This window comes from Suricata suricatta, chromosome 7, assembly GCF_006229205.1.
Source record: "Suricata suricatta isolate VVHF042 chromosome 7, meerkat_22Aug2017_6uvM2_HiC, whole genome shotgun sequence".
Lineage (NCBI taxonomy): Eukaryota > Metazoa > Chordata > Mammalia > Carnivora > Herpestidae > Suricata > Suricata suricatta.
Window position 1 is genome coordinate 132,074,543 of NC_043706.1, and position 27,100 is coordinate 132,101,642.

Genomic DNA, 27,100 nt, shown 5'->3' on the forward strand with positions numbered 1-27,100 from the left:
TCTTAAAAATATTTTATATATATATAATATATATATAGTGAAGAGTGTATGTACAGTTTAAGGAACACTAATAAAAAGTAACAACCAGGTATTTATCATTTTGAGAATTGAAACATTTCCCAGTACCTAAGAAGTCCCTGAGTATACTCCAACTCTGGATTTTGTGTGAATTTATTATTATATATTAAAAAACAGAATTTTAGTACATGCATATTGTATTCATTTTCTATTACCAACATAATAAATTACCACAATATTGTGGCTTAGAACAATACAAATGAATTATTCTTACAGTTCTGTGGGTTTGGAGTCTGACGTGGGACTCACTGGGCTATAAAATCAAGGTGTTGACAGGGCTGCATTCCTTTCTAGATGCTCTTAGGGAGAACCCATTTCTTGCCTTTTCTAGTTTCCAGAGGCCACTCACATTCCTTGGCTCATGGTCTTTCATCTTTAAAGCCAGCAGTGTTGCATTTCTTTGACGCATCTTTTTTATTTTTATATTTTTAATGTTTATTTACTTATTTGGGGAGAGTGGGCGAGGGAGGGGCAGAGAGGGAGGGAAAGAGAGGATCCTAAGCAGGCTCCACACTATCAGCACAGAGCCCAACACGGGACTTGAACCCACTAACAGTGAGATCATGACCCAAGCTGAAATAAAGAGCCTAAGGCTTAATTGACTGAGCCACCTAGCACCTCTCCCCACCCCATCTCTGACCCTTCATTTTTAGTCACTCTTTGTCTTCGAAGTGACTTTGTCAGTTTCCCTCTGGTCATAGCTGGAAGAGATTCTGCCTTTAAGGATCCATGTAATTAGATTGGACCTACCTAGATAATCTTTCCATCTCAAGGTCCGTATAACATCCTCAAAGTTTTGTGTGTGTGTGTGTGTGTGTGTGTGTGTGTGTGTGTGTGCGCGCGCGCGCGCGTGTGTTTGCCATGTAAGGAAACAGGGTCTGAGGATTACAATGTGAACATCTTTGGAAGGGGGATTATTCTACCTAACTTATATATGTATTGCCAAAAATATTTTCTATACCTTTGATTGCTTTCACATTTCACATAAACAGAATTAAATAGTATGTATTCTTTTCATGACTTGCTTTTTTCACTTACTGCTAGATTTTAGATTTATCCATATTGATGCATGAGCTGTATTTGTTTTCATCACTGCTACAGTATTCTATTGTATGAATATACTATACTGTGATATAATGAATAAATGTGCCATTGATGTATATGTTCACTATTAATAGACATTTCAGTCATTGCACGTTTTGGGTTATTAAGAACACTGCTGATATGAATGTTCTTGTCAATAATTCCCCTGATAAGTATGTTACCTATCTTTTCTCTCTGAATTCTTCTAAGCCCTTCTTGTCTTTGCTTTCCTGCAGTTTCACAACAATGTTCATGTTGATTTCTTTTTATTTACATGCTTGTAATTTGTTGAATTAATGAAGCTGAGAAAGACTGAGAACAGTTATCTTATTATTTCCTCCAAAAGGTTAGGGAAAGAAAACCCAACAAGATAATCTGAAGATAAGCAGAGGAGGAAATTACTAAAGATGTAAGCCAAACAAATTTAAGCCAGAATAAACAAAACGGTAAAAGAGATGAATTAAAAAGTTGATAAAACCAACAAACCACCAATAAAATTAGTAAATAAATATAAATAAAGTGCAAATGTTCAAACTAAGGAATAACAAGGAGGAAATAACCATCAAAACAGAAGGAAATTGTAAAATCACAAAAGATTAACTTTTATTCGTTCTTTAACTTTTTCTCCCTTCATTTTCCCCCAAGTCTCCTGCAAGCTCAATTTCCTGTATGTAAAATTAGTGAACATTGGTTTACATTTTCTATTTAGTTTCTTTGATTCTTTTATTTCATTTATCATTATTCTAGATAATTTATGTCAGTCAACCTGTCTGTAAATTCACTGCCATTTTTTTTTTCTGCAGCATTCATTAGGCTATTAAGCCTATGTAATGTACTTTTGATTTCAAATAGTGTATGTTTCAGCTCCAGAATTTCCATTTGTATCTTTTTTGTAGTTTCCATTTATTTGCTGAGATTTACCATATGTTTACCCGTTATTTACCTTTTCCTATAATTTATACGTATTAGCATTTTCAAGGTCTTTGCTAGATACAGTTTCTTGATATTGGGTTCTTTTTCCTCACTTCCTTCTATCTTTCATATTTAATTTCATATCAGAAGTCTTAAAAATAATAGTGGAGATTAAGTTATACTTTTTTTCTGATACTACTTTTTTCCAGACAGTGAGTGCTCTTTCCTATGTCTAGCAGCTAAAGTGAGGGGACAGCCAACTCTAATAGCATTGGGATTATCTCCTGTTAGCCTACTCCCTACCCTCCACCAAAGGACGAATCTCATGGATTTTGTCCTAATTCAGAGTAATTTGGGCCATGCTCTGGGTGCTGCACCACTCAAGTTTCCAGGCTTCTTGAGAATGTCCAGAGTTTCACGTGTTCTTTCTGCATTTCAGTCCTAGCTTTCCTCCCTTTGTCATCAGGAAGAATTTTTCAGATTAAGAAAATTATTAAGAAAAAATATAATTTAAAATCAATGAAATAAGCTTCTACCTTAGAAAGCTAGAAAAAGAAGAGTAAAATAAACCAAAAGCAAGAAGAAAAAAAATAATAAAGTTTAGAGAGGAAATCTAAGAAAGAGAAAACAAAGAAAGAGCTACAAAGACAAGTATTTTGAATTCACCAATAATATTAATAAACCTCTACTACCAAGTCTCAACAATAAAAACTGAGGGGAAACACAATAACAAAAAATAAGACAGAAAGCATGGATAGCATTTCAGATTTCATAGAAATTAAAAGGATAATGAAAGAATAATATGAATGATTTTTTTTCCAATAAATTTGATAGCTTAGATGAAATAGACAAAATCATTGAAAGGCAAAAAATATCTGGTCATATATAAGAAGAAGTAAAAAATCAGAATCTTCCTATATTATATGAAGAAATTTAATTTGTAATTAAAATATTTCCCAAAAGAAAAACTCTTTGCCCAGGTGGCTCACTGGTGAATTTTATAAACATTAAAAAAGTAATAATTCCAAAATTGCATTAGTGCTATTAGAAAATAGAGGAAGATAGAGCACTTTCCGACTAATTTTATGAGGCTAGAACAATGCCATTTTTCACTCCAAAGGATAATTATATTAGAAAGATAATTGTATACCAATAGCACTCATTTAAATATAAATAAAATTCTTAAAAATGTTATTAATATATCTAATCCATCAATACATAAAAAGATTGCACACATCATAAATATTGGGTTTGGGGTACCTGGGTGGCTCAGTCGGTTAAGCATCTGACTTTGTGCAGGTCATGATCTCATGGTTTGCGAGCTTGAGCCCCATGTTGGGCTCTGTGCTGAGAGCTCAGAGACAGGAGCTTGCTTCAGATTCTGTGTCTCCTCTCTTTCCCCCTCCCCTGCACATGCTCTGTCTCCCAAAACTAAATAAACATTAAAATAACTTTTTAAATAAATATTGGGTTTACCTCAGGAATGCAAGTTTGGTTTAGCATTAGAAAAATAAATATAAGGTTGCCTGGGTGGCTCAGTCAGTTTAGCACCTGACTCTTGATTTTAGCTCAGGTCATGATCTCACAGTTTATGAGATTGAGCCACATATTAGGCTCTACACTGACAGCACAGAACCTGCTTGGGATTCTCTCTCCCCCTCTCTTCCTGCCCCTCCCCATGTTCTCTCTCTCTCTCTCTCTCTGTGTTTCTCTCTCAAAAATAAATAAATATTAAAAAAATAAATATAATTCACCAGAATAAAGAAAAATAAAACAAATAATCATCTAAAAGAGTTGGGATAAAGTTTTTGGCAAAATATAACACCTGTTCATGATAAAAACTCTTAGCAAACAAGAAAAATAAAGTACTTTGTCAACGTGAGAAGGAGAGTCTATGACAAATACTGTGAATATTATATGTAATGGTGCAATGTAAATATGTAATGTAATGTAAATATTAAATGCTTTCCCCTAAGATCAGGAACAAAGCGAGGAAATTCACTCCTACCAGTTCTAGTCATTATTACACTGGAGGTTCTACTTAGTGTAATAAATGATTTAAACAAATTAAAAGCAGGAGAATTAGAAAGAAAAAACAATTACTATGTTTATTTGCTGAATACATGATTGTGTAGGTGGTAAATTTAGAGGGAAAAAAAGTAAAAACTTACTCGAACTAATAAGTGTATTTGGCAAGGTCTGAGCATACAAAGTCATTTTTGGAAAAGTAAGTGTATTGTATTTTGAGTGCCATTTTTATAAATTTCATATGGAAATACATAGGACCTATAATAGACAAACCAATCTTGAAAAACAAGAGTTAGAAGATTTATAATGCCTGTTTAAAAACTTTCTATAAAGATACAATCATCAAGATACTGTACTTTTTGCTTAAAAATAGTCAACACTCAATGGCACAGAATGAAGAATACAAGAACAGATCCGCACTTTTACAGTCAAATAATTTTCAACAGAATTGCCAATGCCATATTTTTTAACATGTGGTGCCAGGTATTCATATTGAAAAAAAAAAGAATCTTGACCACCACATCCATATTTAAAAAAAATTATTTGAAATAGATTTAGAATTATATAATTACTAGAATTATATGAATTTCCAAACTTAATATGTTTTGTATAAAAAAAGAAATTGTAAATTGATAGACATCATCAAAACTTCTTTTTATCAAAAGTCACAGTTCAAAAAATGAAAATTCGAGCCACAGTTGGGAAGAAAATATTTAAATGTATATATCTGGCACAGATTTCTATCTAGACTCTATCAAAAACTCCTACAAATCTGTAATAAAAAGACCAACTTGATTAAAATGAGCAAATTATTTGAAAGAATCTTCACAACAGAGTATTACCAATGTCAATAAGCAAATGAAAATGTACGCAATGTCAGTAGTCATCTGGAAAATGCACATTGAAACCGCAATGAGAGGGTTTACAATATAGACCACAGTGTAAACCACCATGTAACCACTAGCTAAGATAAAAGTGAAAAGTCTGAAATTATCTACTTTTGAAGAGGATTTTGACTAATAGGGATGCTCATACATTGTTGGTATGTAAAATGGTACAACCAGTTTGGAAAACTGATGGTTCTCATAAAGTTAAACAGACTTCTTCCCCATGACCCAACAATTCCATCTTGGGTATTTACCCAAGGGAAATAAAAATGTGTTCACAGGAAGGTTCGTGAATGCCATGGCAGAATTATCCATAATAATCACAAACTGGAAAAAAATTTCCTCAATGGAAGAGTTGATAAATGGTATATTCGTAGACTAGAAAACTATTAAATTAAGTACAAAATATCAATACATACAACACCATGAATAACTCCAAAAATATCACATAGAGTGAAAGAAACCAAACCCACGAGATTATATTGTTATGTTCCAGAACAGTGGTTGCCTTTGAAGCTAATTGGAAAATTTTGAACATTGTGTTTTTTGAGTAGATATTAGTGTTATGCCCTTTTTTGAAATGTAGCTTTTAGCATTGTAAGATGGACTTTATGTGACTCATTTAATATTTTTTTTTTACTTCATTCTGCCTTGAGATATTGTTCTTGGTATTATTTTGTGTTGTCTTGCATATCTTTGTTTATTCTTCAATTTTTAACTTACCAAATTCTTTGTTTCAGGTCTGACGAAGAATTGGGTTTTGCTATATAAGCAATCTGAAATTTTTAGTAAGTGATTTAAGTGCATTTAGATTTACTTATTGATATTTTTGGTTTCAGTTTTCTATGTTGTCTATTTTCTACATAGCTCAATATTTCAACTAAAATTATTTCAATTAAGTGTCCTTTTTAAACCTTTTCTGTTGATAAGTTTTTTTGTAATTAGGAAGTTTTGGCTTTTCAATCTAGTAGTTTTATTTACACTATTTTCTAATTTTTTTAATGTTTAAATAAACATTAAAAAATTTTAAAACTTTTTAAAATCTCAAAAACTTTTTGAGAGAGAGACAGAGTGTGAGCAGGGAAGGAGCAGAGAGAGACAGAGACACAGAATCCAAAGCAGGACTACCTGAGATTCTCTCTCTGCTTTCTCCCTGCTCTCTCTTTCAAAAATAAATCAAGTTTAAACAAAAAGAATATGGCCCAAGGTTAATCATTTCTGGTCAATTTTCCTAGGTACACTGTGTGCTCTCCTCTTAACTATTCTATTTCAGAAAATATTTTCCAATCATGGTTTTAAATATTTTTCTTTTCCCATTACTTTGATTTTCTTCTTTGAAGACTTCAATGATATATATGTTGTTTTCTTATTTTCTGTCTTCAATGTCTATCACATTTTCTTTTATCAGTTTCCAACGGTAGATATAACAAATTACCACAAATTTTGTGAATTAAAACTACACAAATTTGTTGTCTTAGAGTTCTGGAGGTCAGAAGTCAAAGTCAGTTGGTTTGTGTTCCGTCTGGAAGCTATAAAGGAGAATCTATTTCCATGCCTTTTCTGGCCTCTAGAAGCTGCCTGCATTCTATGGCTCATGGTCGCACATCCCTGTGTCCTCTGCTTCTGTTGTTACTTATCCTCTAACTCTACCGATTGCCTCAGTCCCATACCTTTGTGATTGTATTATACCCATCTGAGTAATCCAGGGTATTCTCCCCATTTCAACACCCTTAATTTAATCACACATGCAAAATTCTTTCGCTTTCCAAGGCAGTATTTTTACAGGTGTCTGGGATTAGGATGCAAACATCTTTGGTGGGAGGCATTTTTCTGCCTACTGCACACACACATTTCTTAAATCCTTTTTAATAATAGTTTCCTTTATTTCTGTTTGATTCCCCCTCAATTTTCTTCTTTTTTATTCCAATTCCTTTTGAGTCTTTATAGTATCTCTTTACTCTTGTGTTTTTCTAACTTAGTATTTTTAATGAAATAGTTTGTTTTCATTTTTAAATATTTTTAAATGTTTATTTATTTTTGAGAGGGGGGAGGGGTAGCTCCAAGCTGTCAGCACAGAGCCCAATGTGGGGCTTGAACCCATGAACTATGAGTTATGACCTGACCTGAAGTCAGATCCTTAACTGACTGAGGCACCCAGGTGCCCCATAGTTTGTTTTCTTAATTCTTTACTGATATCTATTAATCTCTTCTGGGTTTTTCTACTTCTCATTTGTGCTGTTCTAATCAAAGTGTTAATTGTTGTCTGCTATTGAAACATTACATTGCAGTTTTTTTCTGCTCTGTGACCTCATTTTTCTGGTGAGTTTTCCTTGTGTGTCTTAATTTGTTATGGTTTCATTTATCTTTCCATTGTAATGATTTTGTATGATGTTAGAAAGAGTTTCTGATGGTGTCGCTCCTCATGTCTGAATGAGGAACAAAAGAAGATGAGTTTTCCTGAGACATTAGGAGAAGTGCTGGCCAGGGTGGCTTTCTCTGAATCACAGTCTAAGAATTTCTTTCTCTGTTTTTACCAGCAAAGGTTAAACATGTACCTTTTCTGTTAGCCACTTGTTTGTTTCTCAAAGTTATGTCTGGTTTAGAAAGATTTTGTGCTTCTTGCCCCTGAGGTCCATAAGCCTTGTTTCCCAAAATATGTCATGTTTCTTGAGTTTTCCTTTCTCTGAGTTCCTCAAAAATCCCTCCCTCCTAGTGCCCACCTCTCTCTTTGATTCACACCATCCTTTCCTTGCTCAGTTTGGTTGATTCCAGCAGAATGAGGCACTGTCCTTCTGGAGGAGAGAAGTATTTTCTGGATATTTGTGGGGTTTTATTGAAGGCTTGGAATCCTCACATCCATTTTAGTTTCTCCCACCTGTGTGGCTTTGGCACTTACCTGCAACTCTGAGCCTGTGAGGACTTTTCTTTCTTTTTTAATTTTTTAATGTTTATTTATTTCTGAGAGAGAGAGAGAGAGAGAGAGAGAGAGAGAGGGAGAGAGAGAGAGCGCGAATGAGTGGAGGAGGGGCAGAGATAGCGAGGGAGACACAGAATCTGAAGCAGGTTCCAGGCTCTGAGTTGTCAGCACAGAACCCAACACAGGGCTCAAACTCATGAACCGTGAGATCATGACCTGAGCCGAAGTTGGATGCCTAACCAACTGAGCCACCCAGGCGCCCCAGGACTTTTTAAAATTTTACTTATTGTTCCCATCTTTCTCATCCCAAATTTCTCCTCAGGATACGCCCTTTCCTTTTGGGGGTAGGTATGTATCAATGACTTTTAAGCTATTTAGTTGGTTTGCACTTCTTGCTCCTTTTTCACAGCTATTAGTCTTGTACCAGTCCGGCTGCTGCTGTGGGCTGGCTTGTTTCTAGCTTCTGTCCGTATTCTGGGTCTCTCAACCCATTGTCTTTAGCTGTACTGGTGTTTCTACCTGGTGTTCTGGAGGCGTTTGGGAAGTTTAAAGCCCTGCTGACACCACATCACAGAAAATCCTGAGGAGAGCTTCAAGAGAACCACTATAGTTACCGTGTTGCAAGTGGACAATGGGAGGATAAGGAAGCAAGGAGAGTAATTCCTCCACCATTGCAGTAACCTGAGGGATACATGAAGATCACTTGGTTGGTGATTATCAAAGTTCAGTTCCTTTTTGTAAATAAACAGCTTACAAAAGTGCTTGATACAGGAAGGGCTTAATAAGTGTTAGATAGTATTATAGTTTTTTGTTATTATTTTTTGTATACTAATGTATTATCTGCAAACAATGACACATTTTTTCTGTTTTATTTCATATTTATATTTCATTTATTTTTACTTTTTTATTGTGTTAGCTTGGAGCATCATAAGTGATCGTGGAAATGTACATGTATTTCAATATGTGATGACTTTTGCTACCATGGCTGACAAATTCTTTTATCCGGGTAAGGGAATCAACTTCCATTTCTTGTTGGTTAAGAGCTTTGAAACAATCATGAATACAAGCTGATTTTTATAGAATGTTAGAATGTTACTTTGCATCTATTGAAATAATGTTTCTCTTCCTTTGGTATGTTAATATACAAATTTCCCTTCCAGAAACTATAGTGCAGGAAGGTACCCTCAAGAAGGGCGGAGCAAGGCTGGAATCCTGTTGAGTGAGCCTTTGTATGTTCTCTACATGGTTTGCCCCTTTGGCTTTTCAACATCCACCTCTCCCCATCTTTTGATATTTAAAGTTCCAGATAACCTCAAAGTGCTGCCACCCGACATAATGAATCCATTTCTGCACAAACAAAAACACCCTTCTCTCTGAAAGCAATAGCACAAAGTCTCATCAGTTTTTGCATTAACTCCTGGTTTATGTTCATTCTTCTTTTAGCTCAAAACTCAGCATAGTCTTGATATCCTGTAATCTCTGCACTAAGAGATCATTACCCACACATCCTGTATAATATCATTGGTGAAAGTGGAACGTGGAAAGAAAAAACAGAATCATATACAAATAAAAATATAACAGTACAATGCAAAAATGTGGGTGATCACGATAGTTCTCATTTAAAAACAAGGTCATATATGATACATAATGATTTCTTTCTTAACTACTCATTTCACATGTCCTTTGCTTTTAACCAATACCGTCACTGGATGGTTTCTTTAGCTGACAGGTGACTCGAACTTTGTTCCTGGGAGGTTGAACTCTTAAGGATCCTGCTTGTACTAGATTGCTGAATTATTTCTTTCTCTTGTACAACCACATGTGGGTGCAGTAGAGGGACCCAGCAGGGTTCCCTAAATAAAAGGCATACCCCTCCTTGTCTCCAAGCAGACATCAGCAGTCTTCTCTCCCCCACCCCCACCTGAGACAACACAACAATGAATGTTTCTTGAAATTTTTCCCACTTGGAAGACGAGTTTTCATTCCCATTGTCTTTCAAGACCACCTTTAGTGGAAAATGTAGAGCCATAATAATCCAATTTTGTGTGATGCCCAGATATCGTGAGGAACCGTCTGTAAGCCAGGCTTAAGTTTTCTCCTTCTCAGTCATCAAGTTGGAGGAAATTCTGAATGAGACCCCAGTGTTTGCTGAGGACTAAGTGACACGCAGCAGGAACAGGCATTCTGGAATGTGAATTCCCTACCGTGTTACTAACAGTGTGGTCAGGACCTGCCTAAGCTGATAGACCTCTTCCGCTTGGCACGTTTGTTGGTCATGCCTTTCTTTAGCTGGTGGGTCACTGATGATCTGCTTAAGGCACTTGATTACTTGGTGTCCCATATCCATATGTTCAGTCTCCATCAGAACTTAACAGCAAGCCCCAAACTGTTTCTCAAAAAGAGAACAGTTACTTGTTAGGATGGGCATGGTTTTGTTCACAGCTTCTACTGTGATTTTTACATTTAAGGCCTACCGTAAGATTGGTTCAGGAATTTGTTCAGTCACAGATAATCTGAGCATTGTTGGATCCATGATTGCTGTAGGTTAACGACGGCTGTGTATTTTTTTACTACACTTCCTGAAAAGTGTTCTAATCCTTTACCCTTGAATCTGGAACTTACTTGACCAATAACATATGACAGAAGTGATATGCACCTAACTCTGAGCTTCACCTCTTGAAGGCCCGACAGATTCTACTTGGAGCGCTGAGCAGGCATGTATGGCGTTTGGCTACTCCAGGTCTTCCATGCTGTCGGGAAGCTCAGGCTACATGGAATGATCCTGTAAAGAGGCCACATGGAGAGATTCCCTGGCGAGTCCTCAGTTGTTCTAACTCTCCAGTCATTCTAGGTATCCCAGCTTAGGCCTGGACATTGCAGAAAAGAGATGCACTATCCTTACGGAGCCCTCCTCGAATTTTACACGTGTGAGTTCAATAAATGATTGGTGTACTTTTTTAAAAATGTTTTTTATTTATATTTGAGAGACAGAAAGAAACAGCAGGAGCAGGGGAGGGTCAGAGAGAGAGGGAGACACAGAATCTGAAACAGGCTCCAGGCTCTGAACTAGCTGTCAGTACAGAGTCCGACGTGGGGCTCGAACCCACGAACTGTGAGATCATGCTCTGAGCCGAAGCTGGACGCTTAACTGACTGAACTACCCAGGCGCCCCTCGGTGTGCTTTTAACAAATTTGACTTGGAGTGGTCTGTTACGTCATAGTAGATTCATGGATAATGGTGTGTAAAGACCATTTATTTTAGAACCCTGACCAGAAGCCCAAGCCAACTGAATCCAGTTCTAGGGTTTTCACCTGCACTGACCCTACCCGAAACGCTCAGCTCTATGGGTTACTTGGTAAATGTGGCAGGGAAGGCCCCTTAATTGCACTGCATGTTTCTTCCAAAGTCCACAGAGACCACCAATGGTTGTGACTCTCTCAGCGGTGGGACATATAAGATAAAGCAGCATGGGTTGCAGTTGGCACTCAAAATAAATACTGCAAACATTGGCTACCTGGAAACCTGCCATGGCAGATCCTTAAATTTTCCTCGACTTTATCATGCACTTTCTGGCATGCACATTTCTTTCTGAGCTGTTAACGGTGTATGCTTTTTCCTCCCACCAGCATGATGTCAAAACTAAAGGGGACCGTGGTGATTTTCATAGCCATTATGTTGTTACTATTTAATGTCAATTCAGCCTTCACCAAGGACAGAGGTCTCGGACAATTCCCTTTTCTGAATTAAATCCAGAGGGAAGCCTGAGACAGCACAACTTTTATTTTGATTTCTTTTAGACTTTCCTCCCAGCCACCCTAACACATAGTATCACTGTTTTTTTTAATTTTAATTTAAATTTTTTAAAATTTAATTCCAATATAGTTAACACACAGAGTTATATTAGTTTCAGGTGCACACCATTAATTCCATTTTTAATGGTTATCAGGCATTTGTGTAGTGTTCCCTGGGCCATTCTTCCCTGAGTTTTGAGATCACCAACTCTGCTAGCGATCAGATTTAAAAGGTTTTGTTAAAACTGCAGCCTTATTTTAACTGTGCACTGAAGAATTAAGAGAGGTGTTTATGCTCACTTGGGATGCAACTGGAAAAAGTTAATGTTGAGAGGCCATGAAGAGCAGAGAAGCCCGCCCCAGTGACCAAGCAACAGGCTCAGGTGAGGGCAGACCACAAGGACCAATGGGAGGGTTTTCTTCCGGGTCCCCGAAAGTCTGGATTCCTGGTGGAAGCATCACACTTCCTGTGCTAATGGGAAAGGTGGGTCCACACGTTTGTAATTTATATATATTATTATTATTATTATTTTTATTTTAGAGAAAGACGGTGTGCGAGCAGAGGAGGGAGGGAGGGCGAGAGAGGGGGAGAGAGCATGCGCACAAGCGGGGGAGGGCAGAGAGAAGACAGAGAATCCGAAGCAGGCTCAGATCCATTACTACAGAGCACGAGGGGCTTGACCCCCACCAGCCGTGACCTGAACAGAAGTCTGATGCCTGACCAGCTGAGCCCCAAGGGCGCCACAGGAGAGAGAATCCAAGCAGGCTCCACTCACAGGGTAGCGCACTGCAAGACTCCATCCTAACACCCTGGGATCATGACCTGAGCTCAAATCAGGAGTTGAATGCTCAACTGACTGAGCCATCTGGGCACCCCTTTATTTATATTTTAAAGGGAAGGTTCTTTCCAAGAAGCTGGAGAAACTAGATGAAAAGAAATCCTTGAATAGTAGGTCCAGGGATAGCAAATAATAAAATTAGGATCTAGTAAAAGATACAGTTTAGCACATTCATTACCACACATGTCATATCTAAAAATCCCAACAATACATTTAGGTACATTCTGTTCAATATATCTATGCCCATTTATCAAGAGAAGATAGAAGTATCTGTGCATGATGGACACTTAGAAACAGCATTATTCTGATTTTCTTTATGACCAGTGAGACCTCCAGGACATGTCCTATGATCGATCACAAAATCCAAGCACTTCTCTTTGCAGAGAATGGTTTAAACTGATAAGAACAGATACTAAACTTGATCCTAGCCAAAAGGCCCAGAAGCGATGCAGAGAATGGTTTAGACATTTAGCAGTCAGCCACTCCGTATCCCAGCCACTTGCTGTCACATGTGCTTTTGAAGGACGTGTGTGTCGGTACCTGTCTCCTCCTCAGGATTCCTCAGATCCGCACCACACTTGGCGAAGGAGCAGAATCCCTTTATCACTTAAATGCTTTCTTCTCTGCAGCTTGCAGGCAGCAGGTGACGAAGAGCTCTGAGCTCCCGCCAGAGAGATTCCTGCTTTTGCTCTGCAGGGCTTGTGGTCACACATCACAGAAAGAGTTGAGACGGAGCTTCCGAACTGATAACACCCTTTCCTGAGTGTCAATTAGAGGTCAATTAGGTGTGACAGTTCTCCTGGGCACGGGGAGGTACACTCCACTCTGCTTCATGCACTCAGACTTTAAAAGAACCCAAGAAGTGGTTGTAGATGGTTTTATCATTCGGTTTGGTGGGCGAGGTCCCTCAGTTCCAGACAGGATTTAACCATATCTTCTAGACAAGCATGACTCTAAGTTTATGTTTTTTTCTGTGGTTGTTTATTTACATTATTGTTAATAAGACCACACTTGTTACCCAGGGACCCAAACACTGCTGTAGCTTCAAGACATCTTTTCTTCTCTTTTGTAGAAATAAGTCTGGTTGCACACAATTTCGATGCTTGCCCTTATTTTATTTTTTTAGATCAGCTATTTCTGCTTATTTTCTTTCCTTATGCTGAATGTGCCGTCAATTACGTCCTCCTATTCCTTGAGGAAGCCTTAGTCAAGGGCACTATTAGGATCTCCTGGACAATGAATGCTTACAACCTACGGATCCCTGATTATGTTTTAAACTATTCTGTTAGCAATTAAGACTTACTCTCCCCTTTTTCAAAGTTAGAGCTGTTCAAGAATCCTTCCCCTATTACTCCAGTGACTTGTGTGTGAGTGTGTTTTGGAAAATGAGATTTTCTCTGTGTTTTGCAGGATTAGTATCAGTTTAATCCTCCAGAAGAAGACAGAAATGAAGCAACCCACTCCTGTTTCTGTATCGCAGACATACATCCTTTCATGTCTTCAGGCTGTCTATTTCCATGCTTCTGAGTGGGAGAGCTTTGTTGGTGAGCATGGCTGTTGGAAACAGATAAGAGAAAAAACTTAAAGATAAAGTGGCAATCCTTTAAGTGACTCTCATTTTAAGAAGAGAAAACAGAAAAGCTTCCATTACTCCTTATTCTAGACTGTTTTGAAATTGAAGTGTAGTTGACACCACATGTTATGTTAGTTACATAGTGATTCGACAACTCCATAGGTTATTTATAGAATATTTAATGGAATGCCATTAAGAAAGATGAAATATTTGTTTAATAGTCATTGAACTATTGAATATAATTTAGTCATAATGGATTTATACATTAGTTATTTCTCTCTATACTAGTATGAATTATGAAATTAGGAAATACCAAACTAATATATACTTTTATGGAGAATAAATTATGAAAATAAAAAATTCTTTGGAAGGAACTTTACCTTAATATTAGGGACAGTAATCTACATGTTTAAACAATGTACAGAATTTAATACACTTAATGCTTTAAAACCACTGGATGTCTAACTTATGGATTAATTACCCTGTTATATACATATAGTATTTTTAGAGCACTTTATGTTTAAAGCATGATAATTAATTCTGGGGTTGTCGTGTCCAATAGCTCTTAAAAACTAAATCCCAATTTTTATACTTTGAGGTAAATAAAATATGAAAACAGGCATGAGTTTGAAAGAGAACTAAATATTAAGATAGACAATTGTCTTTATTTGTATCTTACAAGGTTGTATGGGTCAGATGATATTCTTAAGGTTTTAAAATTTTTTAAATGTTTATTTTTGAGAGAGAGAGAGAGAGAGCCTGAATGGGGGCGGGACAGAGAGAGAGAGAGAGGGAGACACATAATCCGAAGCAGGCTCCAGGCTCTAGCTGTCAGCACAGAGCCCAATGAGGGGCTCGAACCCATGAATGTGAGATCATGACCTGAGCTAAAGTTAGAGGCTTAAGTGACTGAGCCACCCAGGTGCCCCTTTCTTTCTTTTTTTTTTAATAGTTTATTTTCAAATTGATTTCTGTAATACACCCAGTGCTTCTCCCCACAAGTGCCCCCCACCATGACCATCACCCCTTCCTTCCCTCCCCCTCCCCCTTCAGCCCTCGGTTCATTTTCAGTATTCAATAGTCTCTCATGATTTGTGTCCCTCTCTCTCCCCCAACTCTCTTTCCCCCTTCCCCTCTTTATGGTCCTCTGTTAGGTTTCTCCTATTAGACCTATGAGTGCAAACATATGGTATTTGTCCTTCTCTGCCTGACTTATTTTGCTTAGCATGACACCCTCGAGGTCCATCCACTTTCCTACAAATGGCCAGATTTCATTCTTTCTCATTGCCATGTAGTACTCCGTTGTGTATATATACCACATCTTCTTGATCCACTCATCAGGTGATGGACATTTGGGCTCTTTCCATGATTTGGCTGTTGTTGACTGTGCCGCTATGAACATTGGGATACATGTACTCCTATGCATCAGCACTTCTGTATCCCTTGGGTAAATCCCTAGCAGTGCTATTGCTGGATCATAGGGGAGTTCTATGGATAGTTTTTTGAGAAGCCTCCACACTGTTTTCCAGAGTGGCTCCAGGTGCCCCTTTCTAGGGTATTTTAAAGCAGAGATACATTTTTAAGTACCAGGCATGTACTTGGTCAAATAGCAACACACAGAGAAAGTAATTTATATAATATTTTAAAGGGTCTCATAGAACTAGAAGAGTGTTTTAGATTATTTGAATTAGATGAATAAGAAGTTTTTTATTAAAGAGCTTAGTGGGGCACCTGGTGGTTCAATCAGTTAAGCATCTGACTTAATCTCAGCTCAGGTTATGATTTCCAGGTTCGTAAGATTGAGCCTCCAGTTGGGCTCTGCTCTGACAGCATGCAGCCTGCTTGGGATTCTCTCCTTCCCTCGCTCTCTCTCATTAAAAAAATCTGGCCATTTGTAGCAAAGTGGATGGACCTTGAAGGTTGTCATGCTAAGTGAAATAAGTCAGGCGGAGAAGGACAGATACCATATGTTTGCACTCATAGGTCTAACAGGAGAAACCTAACAGAGGACCATAAAGAGGGGAAGGGGGAAAGAGAGTTGGGGGAGAGAGAGGGACACAAATCATGAGAGACTATTGAATACTGAAAATGAACTGAGGGCTGAAGGGGGGGGGGAGAGGGTTAGGGGGTGATAGTGATGGAGGGGGGGCACTTGTGGGGAGAAGTACTGGGTGTTATATGGAAACCAGTTTGACAATAAACTATTATAAAAAATTTAAAAATAAAAATAAATTACAATATAAAAAACTATAATTAAAAAATTAGAGCTTAGCATATCTGGACATTGATTGTATTCTCTGCGGCTATCAGTTTGATTTGAAATACTCCATGAATATTTGCACACCTCAAAAACTAAAACAAGAGGCCCTGCATGGCTCAGTCATGACTCTTGATTTTGTCTCAGATCATGATTTCACGATTTGTGAGTTTGAGCCCCGCATGGAGTTATGTGCTGACAGCGTAGAGCCTGTTTGGGATTCTCGGTCTCCCTCTTTCTCTGCCCCTCCCCTGCTTTCTTTCTATCTCTCTGTCTCTAAAAAAAATAAACATACATCAAGAAATATTAAAACCATATATTTTCATCAAAACATTGTTGAATTTAGCTCTAGGATGTATTACAAAGGGGAAAATGCAAATAAGTTTATTCTTTCCTATAAAACACATTTTAAAACATTGATCTAAGGAAGTTTTAAAGATCACTTTAGAAAATAAAAGCCCAGAAATGAGCACTTAGAAACAAATATTAACAATTTTACTTAATGCGGCTTTTACAAATAAATTGGCACTAGTCACTAGGGAATTGCAAATCAAAGTCATAATGAAACACCACAGCAGCCAGGATGAGTAAATAATAACAAATAAATAAAATAGCAAGCATTGGTAAGTATATAAAGAAATCAGAACATACATTGTTAATGGGAATAGAAAATGAGGTTGCCACAATGGAAACATTTGATGATTCCTCAAAAATTTAAATATAGAATTATCAAATGACCGGCAACTCCACTTTATGGCCCAAAGATTTAGTGCCACTGAACTGTACATTTAAAAATTGTTAGAATGGGATATATTATGGTATATTTTATTACTGTACATATGTATAATCTACTTTAATGTTTAGAATGTTTCTATAAATGTTAGTTTTTAAAGAAGGAAACAAGAGAATGTAGGAATAAAAATTAAGGGTTGACCCCAGCTGAGATTTAATTTTTATAAAGATCCTACTATCCTTTATATATGATAATGCTTCCCTATGCTATTCTTACAGAGATACACAAAGAGGTGTGTATCTCCAAACCTGTGCTCATGGTCTCCTTAATTCGTGCCCCTTCCAAATGATTCTCACAACATAAGAGGAAACCATACTGAGAACTTACACCAAACAACAGAGTCTAGTTTTAGTAACTTTAAACATTAGCATATTTATGTTGTAATGGAATCCTAAGTGTCCAATGCTTAGTGAGTACTTGAAAATTAATGAAATATAGGTACACCTGGGTGGCTCAGTCAGTTAAGAGTCCGGCTTTGGCTCAGGTCATGATCTTGTGGTTCGTGGATTTGAGCCCTGCAATCGGGCTCTGTGCTACAGCTCAGAGCCTAGAGCCTCCTTTGGATTCTGTGTGTGTGTCTCTCTCTGTCCCTCCACTGCTCACGCTCTCTGTCTCTCTCTCTCAAAATAAATAAATCAACGTTAATAAAAGAGAAAATTAATGAAATATAAAAACAGGAAAGAGTTGAAAGAAAAGTCTATTCCAAATTATCTGCATAATCAGAGTAGGTAATAAAACATAATTTTAAGTGGATGATAATATGGAAATCAATGATCTTTGCTATTAGTTGTGCTTCTGAATTTTCCTTCAACCGTGTGTGGGGTTGGTGGTCTGGGAACGTACAACCTTTCAAATAAAGTAATGGAGCCAAGCGGAAGAGCGTCAGCCAACCTTACCCTCCCGCACCTGTCTGCAGGATCCCCTCTTACTTAGCCTTGCGCTGAACACTACATTTCTCATTCCAGTTTGCAGTGCCTTGCAAAGAGTCTTTCAGCCCACAGCACTGCTAGCCTGTTCTGGTACTTTCCACGTTCTCTTCTTTCCATTCTTCCTTTCTTGAGTGCTTCTTCAGGCGGCTGAAGTTAAGATATTCCCATGAGCCCTGATGAAAAGCTCTCACTGTTAGGGTCCAGAGCTTCAGTTCTTCAACCTTTTTTTCTTCTATAACATTGCTTTGGGCTGGTCTTCCCTCTGCCCACCACCTTACTTAGTTTGTTGTGAATTTTGGCTCTAACCATTCACTTTGGATGATTCCATCAGCTCCACTGATTGGCTTTCATTTCAATTTTTACCAAGACTGGTGGAAAAATAAGGAGTAGGGGTGGATTGAGGCACAGGTGAAAGTACTGCCCTCTAGTCCTAGCTCCTAATTGCCTGCATTTATTGAAATAGCTTTCTAATCGATTCTGCTCTTTATGCTTGAAATCACGCTCGATATTGACCACACAAAGGCTTGTTCAAAATGCAAATGTGATAATGCCCTCTGTTTAAAAAACTATTTAATAAAGCTCTATACTAGGATAGTTTCTTCATGCATTTTACTTAATATGATAATAACAGAGGGATAGGAATTGCCTATCTATGATGGACCTCCGATTCTAAACACAGCCACTTTCTTTCTACACTTAAACTTCCTGGTTCTAACTGAAGAGCTATGTAGAATTGCAGTTACTCTAAATCCACAACTAATATCAACTATGCTAAACTGATCCTCATTTCTATTTTATGTGATCTCTATTCATTGGACAATAGATATAAATAGAGCAGGACAAGAGGAAGGTCTTAAATTTTAGGAGGCTTTCATGTTATAACTCTGAAGACTTGATTTTAATAAAAATCACTTGCTTTGCACCCACTTGTATGCTTTTCCGAGAAGAGACTTAAATAAGGCTACTAAAATGTATACAACTCTTTTCATAACAAAGATTTCTGAAATGATTCACGTGGTTTTCAACATCAGTTGTCATTTAAAAAAATGTTTATCTATTTTGAGAGAGAGGGAGAGAGCATTAGTGGGGGGAAGGGCAGAGAGAGAGACTGAGAGAATCCCAAGCAGGCCCCACGCTGTCAGCACAGAGCCTGGTGAAGGGCTCGATCCCACGAACCGAGAGATCATGACCTGAGCTGAGATTGGGAATCTGACGCTAAACCGACTGAACCACCCAGGTGCCCCAGCTGTGTCATTTAGAATTTTCTCCCTCCAGAGTTTCCGTAAGTCCCTTGTACTAATTGTGAGATCTGTAGAGACTGAAGGCTGCTAAAGTTTCCCCAGTGTACTTTTTAGAAAAGAGGCAGTCTCTTTTGGTTATAACAAAAATATGTGGCCTACCCTTGCCCAATACAGTTGGTCCTTGAACAACATGGGTTTGAACTTAGCAGGTCCACTGATGTGCAGATTTGTTCGATAAATGCAGGGGAGCCCTGTACATGTATTTCTGTTCCTTATGATTTTCTTAATAGCATTGTCTGTTCTATAGTTTACTGTATTGTAATATAGGATACAATACATATCACATCCACAGTATGTGATAATCCACTGTTTATATTACTGGCAAAGCTTTCTGTCAATTGTAGGCTATTAGTGGTTAAGTTTTGGGGGAGTCAAAAGTTATACACAGATTTTTGAGTACATGTTCCAGGGGCCAGCACCCTTAAACCCCACATCATTCAAGGGACAAAATCCTATTAATCCTATTACAATATAGCACTGACTGTGTTCTCTGCTCTTAAGCCTCAGTTCCCCCCAAAGGGCTCTGTCACTTCACTTTCTATTCTTTGGCATGGCACCCTAAGGAAACAGAGTTGGTTTCTGTTCTCAAGTAGTATTTTACGTAGAAAATTTATATTCATGACTTATATAGATAGTATTAAATATTTTGAATTATTTAAAAATTAATCCATGGTCTCTTGGCTTCACTGGTTAGAAAACTGCTTTTTTATTTTTAATGTTTTGCTTATTTTTGAGAGAGGGAGCATGAGCAGGAGAGGGGGAGAGAGAGAGAGAGAGAGAGAGAGATAGAGAGAGAGACAGAGGATCCATAGTGGCTCTGTGCTGACAGCAGACAGCCTGATGCGGGGCTGGAACTCATGAACTGTGAGATCATAACCTGAGCGCAAGTAGGATGCTCAACCAACTGAGCCACCCAGGTGCCCTAAACAGGTTGCTTTTAACAGGAAATAATGAACCTAACGAGAAGAAAGCTTTCTATGTCCATACTCTCTCTAAGTGCACAGCAGAGTTGTAAAGACCTTTTTGCTTCCCATCTTGTGGAATGAAGCAGAAAAGAAAAAAGAAAAAAAAAAGCCTGTTGGGCCCTGAATAGATTGGGAATAGCAGTAAAATGACCCCAGTGACTGGTAATATGAAATTGTCTTTTAAGGCTGCTGGTGACTTAATGTCCCTGCTGAGCAGCTGGAGAGTGACGAGGGCTGAAAAATATTGACGGCTTGGATCATTTTGTGGAGCAAATCTGTATGTATGGTTAGGAGATGGTTTAGAAATTATAGTGATTTGATACCTTGCTGATTCTTATGAATATTATACATTAATATAAATATCTTGTGCTATATGTTTGCTTTGCTGGTGCGTACCTGTTGAAAATGAAGCGCTTAGTCACAGAAACGTCTGGGCAAGAGGGTGGATGACTCAGGACAAACTCATCACCATTATTGAAATTTAAAGAGCATGGCTTCCTGACAATGAGTCATGAACATCGAATTCTCACACAAAGGACAGGGGTCTCAGTGACTTCTCTACCCTCTCGCCCACCCTCTGAGTCCCAGCCCTGCCCACATTGTTTGGATGAAATCACAGATTTCATTTGTCAAGAAAAGAAAAAGGCCATTTAAATCATTTTTTTCTTGCAGTAATGTTTAACAACTTTATACAGTACATGCTTCCCTTTTTACACAGGATATACTTTTATTTGTACAGATGATCTGATAAAGTCATGAAATAAGAAAATCACGAATAATAACATGGAATAGTTATTTTGGATTATTGTTTACCCCAGAAATTCAAGAAAAAACCCCCGAGAAGGACCAGGTATGGCCATTTCAACTCAATCTTAATTATTAAGCTTGTTCATCTCAACAAAAATAAATGAAAAGCAATTGCTACTGTTTCTAAGCCACAGTTTTTGTATTGATGGTTAATATTTAAAATAAGATTGCATGCATTCTTTTTGGATTAAATAAACTAAAAGATTGTATCAATGTGTCTTTTAGAAACTCTTGCCTTCAATATGTTTTTAATTATATAGTACCTCTAGCCACATGTTTAAATCAGTGTTCAGGCCACATGTTTAAATCAAAGGTTTTCTAGTAAGGGATTACAGCACTTATATTCCAAAGAGTGCTTTTTTTTTTTTTTTTTCTTTTTAAGGTTGTTGCTCTTTGGCACAGACTGAACCTTTGATGCACATATAAAGTCTCATTTCCACTTTAATGTTTTCGTTTATGATCTGTTTTGTAGATTGAGGATGACATTCTGAGGTTGAAAATGGTGACCTTTTTTTTCTAGAAAGAAAAAAAATTCTCCAGCCCGGAGCAGCCATTTAGAAATTATTTAATCACCTTGAGAATAACCTTAAAAACATCAGGTTATTTTTCAAATGGTATTCCCAGGAGAAAGCAGCTAATTTCCCACAAAGAATAACTGTTCCGTGATCGACACTGCTTCGATGTCAGAAACAGCAAGTACCACTGAGCCATGATGGTTTCTACTAGCCAATGATTCTGGAAAAATCTAAGGAGTTCTCCATGTGTAGGCTGGTGCTGGGAAGGTGGGCTGCTGTGTGTCTGTAAAATTCAACTGTGTTCAGATTGAAATGTTAAGTGTGTTAGGCCAATTTAACCTTGCCTCTGAATTCTAATAAAATGGTGTACTATTAGTTCCTTAAAAATATAAGAAAAATAGAAATAAAGATGTAAGGAAAGTTGGACCTTTGACAAGTCTACTATTCAAAGTTATGAGAAACTAGCTTGGTCTGAGTTTTGAATGTTGTAATAATTAAAACATTAAACATGAAAAAAATTGCAGGTGAATTTTGCACATAGTCATACTTTATTGGCAAACAAAAATGTTATGCATATATAATTATTACACTATTTAGCGTTTACTGAGGACTGATTATATACTCTCTGTTGTATCACTTTCTTTTTTGTTTTTAAATTAAAAAACTTTTTTTCATTTATTTATTTTTGAGTGACAGAACGTGAACAAGGGAGGGACAGAGAGAGAGAAAGAGAGGGAGACATAGAATCTGAAGCAGGCTCCAGGTTCTGAGCTATTAGTTGGACACAGAGCTTGAACTCACAAACCGTGAGATCATGACCTGAGCTGAAGTCAGATACTTAACCGACTGAGCCACCCAGGCACCCCTGGAAATTCTTTAATCCATTAACTCATCAAACATTGATTTATTTTATACTGTGGTGTCCAAGACTGTGTTACACAGTGAGGATACAGAAATAAGCCTTAACAAACATGGTGTCTGCCATCACAGAGCACAATGTTGGGGGAATGTGTGTGAGGAGAATGAAGAGCACTTAAAGAGACAATTCAAATAACCACACACACTATCATAAAAATGCACCTCTGATAAATATCAAATGGAGTTATCCACAGTACTATGAGAAGTTTAATCATGGGATATAACCTAGTTAACAGGGACAAGAGCAGTTGCTTTGGGAAATGATGTTTGAACTGAGATCTATAGAAAGACTATGCATTAATTGAGACAAATTCAAAGAGATGAACATGTACAAAGGTCCTGTGGCATGAAGTAGCATGGCAAGTAGGAGGAGTTGAAAGAAGGCTGGAGTAAATAGCTCCAGAAGGGAGTCTGCAACAATTGATGATGAGATTTTAGGTGGGACCCAAATATTGCAAGTCTTCCCAGTTAAAGGTAAAACATCTTGTCTTTGTCTTAAAAATAATAGCTATTAAAATGAATGGATTTTAGTTAGATAAGGAAGTGTGACATGGTTAGATATACTTTTTTTTTTTTTTACAAGATCACATTTGAGAGAGATCAGAGTGAATGCTGGTAGATCCTGTCAGTGATTTAATGTATTGGTCCAGTTGAAAAATATTGGTATCTTTTACATCTAGTTAATGGAAGGTCTATGCTTCATTAAGCACAGATATGAACTGTAACGGTGTTGTTTTCTCCTCTTACTCCCTTCAAAGATACCACATCTGATCTTGTTTATCCATCCTTTAGGTGACATCTGAACAAACCTATATCTGTTGGACCCTTTCAGTCATTTGTTCTAGTTCACACTGGGTCCATTTAAAACTTCCATCTCATGGCTCTCTTTCATACTCCTCCCCCTTCCTCTCAGATTGGTCCAGGCTTTGACCAGAAGAACCTTCAGTAATGATGGCATGTGGCCTGTGTTTTCATGCCTTCTCTCATTTCTGTGATCCCCTCTTCCTTTGGTATATTGAGATCTAGAGAGGAGACAGAGAGAAAAGGGATCAAATGCTTCTTCTTTTAGCTGATGACCTGCTTTTAGCTGATGACCTTCTCTCTTGACCATCACTATTTATCTGGTGAATTTTTGTGGGGTGAAGACATTTCTTTTGTGGCAGACTTCTAACTGCCACTGTCATTGGTGGACATGGCTCCTTCACATGGCATTCGAAGGGTCTCTTCATGTCCAGTTGCTTCTCTGCCTTTACTCCACCTCCCATGTCCTACCCACCCCTTCTCGCTGCTGACTCTTCCGTGCCCTGCTGCCAGGCCCCCGGCATCAGGTGCTGGCTGGGTGACTCACCCACGTAACTTCCACCGTGTATACTGGACCCACGGGACTCTTACTCATCCTTACTCAACCACATGCGGGAATTCAAAACAAATGTGGCTGCATCTCTGCGGTAACATCTCTTTCCCATTTTGTTTTTCTCAGTCACAAGCATCAGATAAACAAGTAAGTCAATCAGAAAAAATGAAGCCAAGGAGAAGTCCTTCTCCAATCTCTTCACCTCATTTTCTGGGGGTAATGATGGTGCCGGGGTAGGGGGCATGATCTACGCCTCCACAACTACAGAGCTCTTCTGCAACAGTAATTTCTGTTCTTCTCCTGAACCATCTTTCTTCATGCCAACTCTCTGCTTCAACAGACTGGGGGAGACAGTAGGATCTGAACTGTAGGCTCCCGCAGTTTTGAATGCTTCTTAATAAGTCCTGAGGAGGTATCTGAACCCTACACGTTTCTGGTGCCTTTAAAATGGAAGGTAGGCTTCAACTATATTCCTAACTTTGTTTCTGCTTTCATCTACTGCAAAGGGAAATATCACACTTGGAACCCTCTACGGCTTGGACTGTAGGGAGTTAAGGGGGTGGAGATAATGTGCTGGGCCAGAAATATGCAGGGTAAAACACACAGGACTTGGTGATAGATTGGACATTTGAAGTGAAGGAGAAGGAAAGAAAATTGGTGACTCAGATTTCTGTTTCATAGTGCTCAGTGTGTGGTGGTGAGAGAAAAACATACAAAAAGGACCAACGCTCCCCTTAAGCCCACCTTGTCCCATGGGAAGAGGAAGCAATATTATAAAATCATGTGTGTTCTGCTTGAGAAGATATCAAATGGGTAGGGCCGGAGTTCAGAGGCAATGTCTGGGCTGGACACATACCTGTGTTTTATGAATGATAGTGGAAGCCATGAGTGTGGGTGAAATTTCTAGAGAGAATTTATGGTGAGGAGAGTACAGTGCATGTAGATGCATGTACATGTATGTGTATACTCATACACGCATGCAGAGGAGACGTGAATATAAACATCTGGAGAAACACACAGAAGTCAGATGATCTTTAGTGAAGTTTGTAAATTGCTGTTATTATGTCAGAGTCATACACGCTATCATTCTCTACCTCTCTATCTCTAACAAATGTCTTACGGTTTGTCCTAAACTGGAGCAACCTGTCAATGGGTCCCTATTGAACCAAAAGTGCATAATTTCATTTGACAGCAAGCAACTTCAACTTGATTACATGCTTTTAAATTCAATGGTCACAGAGTAGAAGGGGTGGGGAAGAGAACTGTTGGCCTTGTAAAATAAGGCTGGATCATAAATCTAGCTTTTCTAGGGTGCTAAGCAGCAGACAGTGGGGAGGAGGCATTCACACCCTCCTCAAGACAGGGCTCTGGAGGAGCACCATTGTGCCTGGCTTGGGTGTGGATGGAAATATTAGGATCCAGCAGTCCCTCAAGGAGGGTGAAGTCCCAGGGAAGAGTGTGGAGGGGGAAGAGGGAGGCAGAAGCTGTTGCTGCAGCAGGTGAGACATGGAACAATATTGGGGACCTAATGGTGAACTGGGGCAGAAGAATCAGGGACTTTGATAGAGGTAGTCCAGAATGGAGAATGTTCTGACAGCTGAGAATTTTGGCCATTGTTGCTACACCTTTCTCTCTTAAATTAAGTATTTGAAATCAGGGTGGAATCAGTGAAAGCACTTGGTAAAGGTAGAAGAGAAGGCGTAAAGGTAAATGATAAAGACAGCAATGCACAAAGTCAATACTGTTTATTCACATCATCTCAGACCAAGTACAGGTTTCCCTCTTGGCACTTAGCAGACAGAGGATGAACTTGCCACACAGATGCCTGGCAGGTGGCTGACTCACAGTCTACCGACCCTGCACACAGTCTGCCAAGCAGCCACATCTGTCATCTATCAGGAGGCCTGAACTTAGTCATGTGCTGAGATGTAAATCCAAACGGCTCCAAGCACAGTCAAGCACCGAACTTTATCTTGAGAGCCTGGACTGTGCAGAGGGTGTTTCTTGATGCATTATTAATAATCCTCTTACCCTGGTAAAGAAACATCTTACTCTAATCTAATCAGTATTGTGCTCAAGTCATCTGAGGTTCTAACGGAGCAGTGCACTTTGCTTAGGGACACGCTTGCATTTTTATTTGCATGTTTAAGTGATTTTAGGACTCCTCAGATATGACTGACTTCCTATTAGACTTCTATCTTCTCTCTCCCTTAGTGTTAAGAAAGCACTCAAGATTAGAGAATACTTACCCAGTGGTTTTCAGTTTTTCATGAAGAGAAGCTTCTGGAAGAGGTCAATTAAGTATTTTGACAAAAATATCCAAACTAATGGCAGAGATTTATTTTTGAAGCCATCAGGCTTGTTTTTGTCATTTTAATATTTTACATTGTTAAGAAATGATTTTATTTTGGCACATGATAGTCTCCTTTAGACCAGTGTATCCTCTTATGGCTTAATTTTCCTGGCCTCTCTTTTATTCAGTCATGGGGACACTCTGCCATTACAAAGAACCTTAAATGTCCATCAGGGAGCTGTGGGCAGGAGCGTGTCAGAGTCTTGGTCGGTCTAGGTTCTCAGGTGAGACAGTTTTCTAGGTGGCTTTGGTTCCCCAGGTGACAAAGAATGATACGAATTGTCAACAGTCCCCCATGACTGCCCTCGCTGTTCCGACTGCGTCACGTAGGATTGAAATGAATCTCTGGCTCTCTACCTTCAATGCTGTTGTTGGGTCACAAAACATTAAAAATTCTTCCAGAGAGTACCTTTTCCCATTTCAAAAATAAGTGGGGACAAATTATTTTTGTTTCCAAGTGGTTAAGAATGAGATTCTAAATAGACACCACTATGAAGACGTTATTCTCTCATTCACTCCACCCCTCCCCCCAATAATACTGATGACAATAATCGTGATAGCTACCACTTAGTGAACACTTTGCGTATGCCAGGCTCGGTGCTAGATTCTTGACCTGCATTATCTTTGCTCTTTACAACAGCCTTGGGAAATAGGTATTAGTATTTATTGTTATTGTTACCATTATTCCATTTCACATAAGAGGGATTTGAGACTCGAGGGGGTTGGGCGAGTTTTCTAAGAAATCGCATGGTGGTTGTGTGTGGAACTAGGATTCAAAGCCAATCCCACGCAGAACGTC

At 38.3% G+C, this 27,100-nt stretch overlaps 1 pseudogene; it reads right to left on the reverse strand.

The window, feature by feature from the left end:
- Positions 1-12,809: 12,809 nt before the first annotated feature.
- On the reverse strand, positions 12,810-12,984 carry LOC115297367 (annotated as a pseudogene).
- Positions 12,985-27,100: the final 14,116 nt, after the last annotated feature.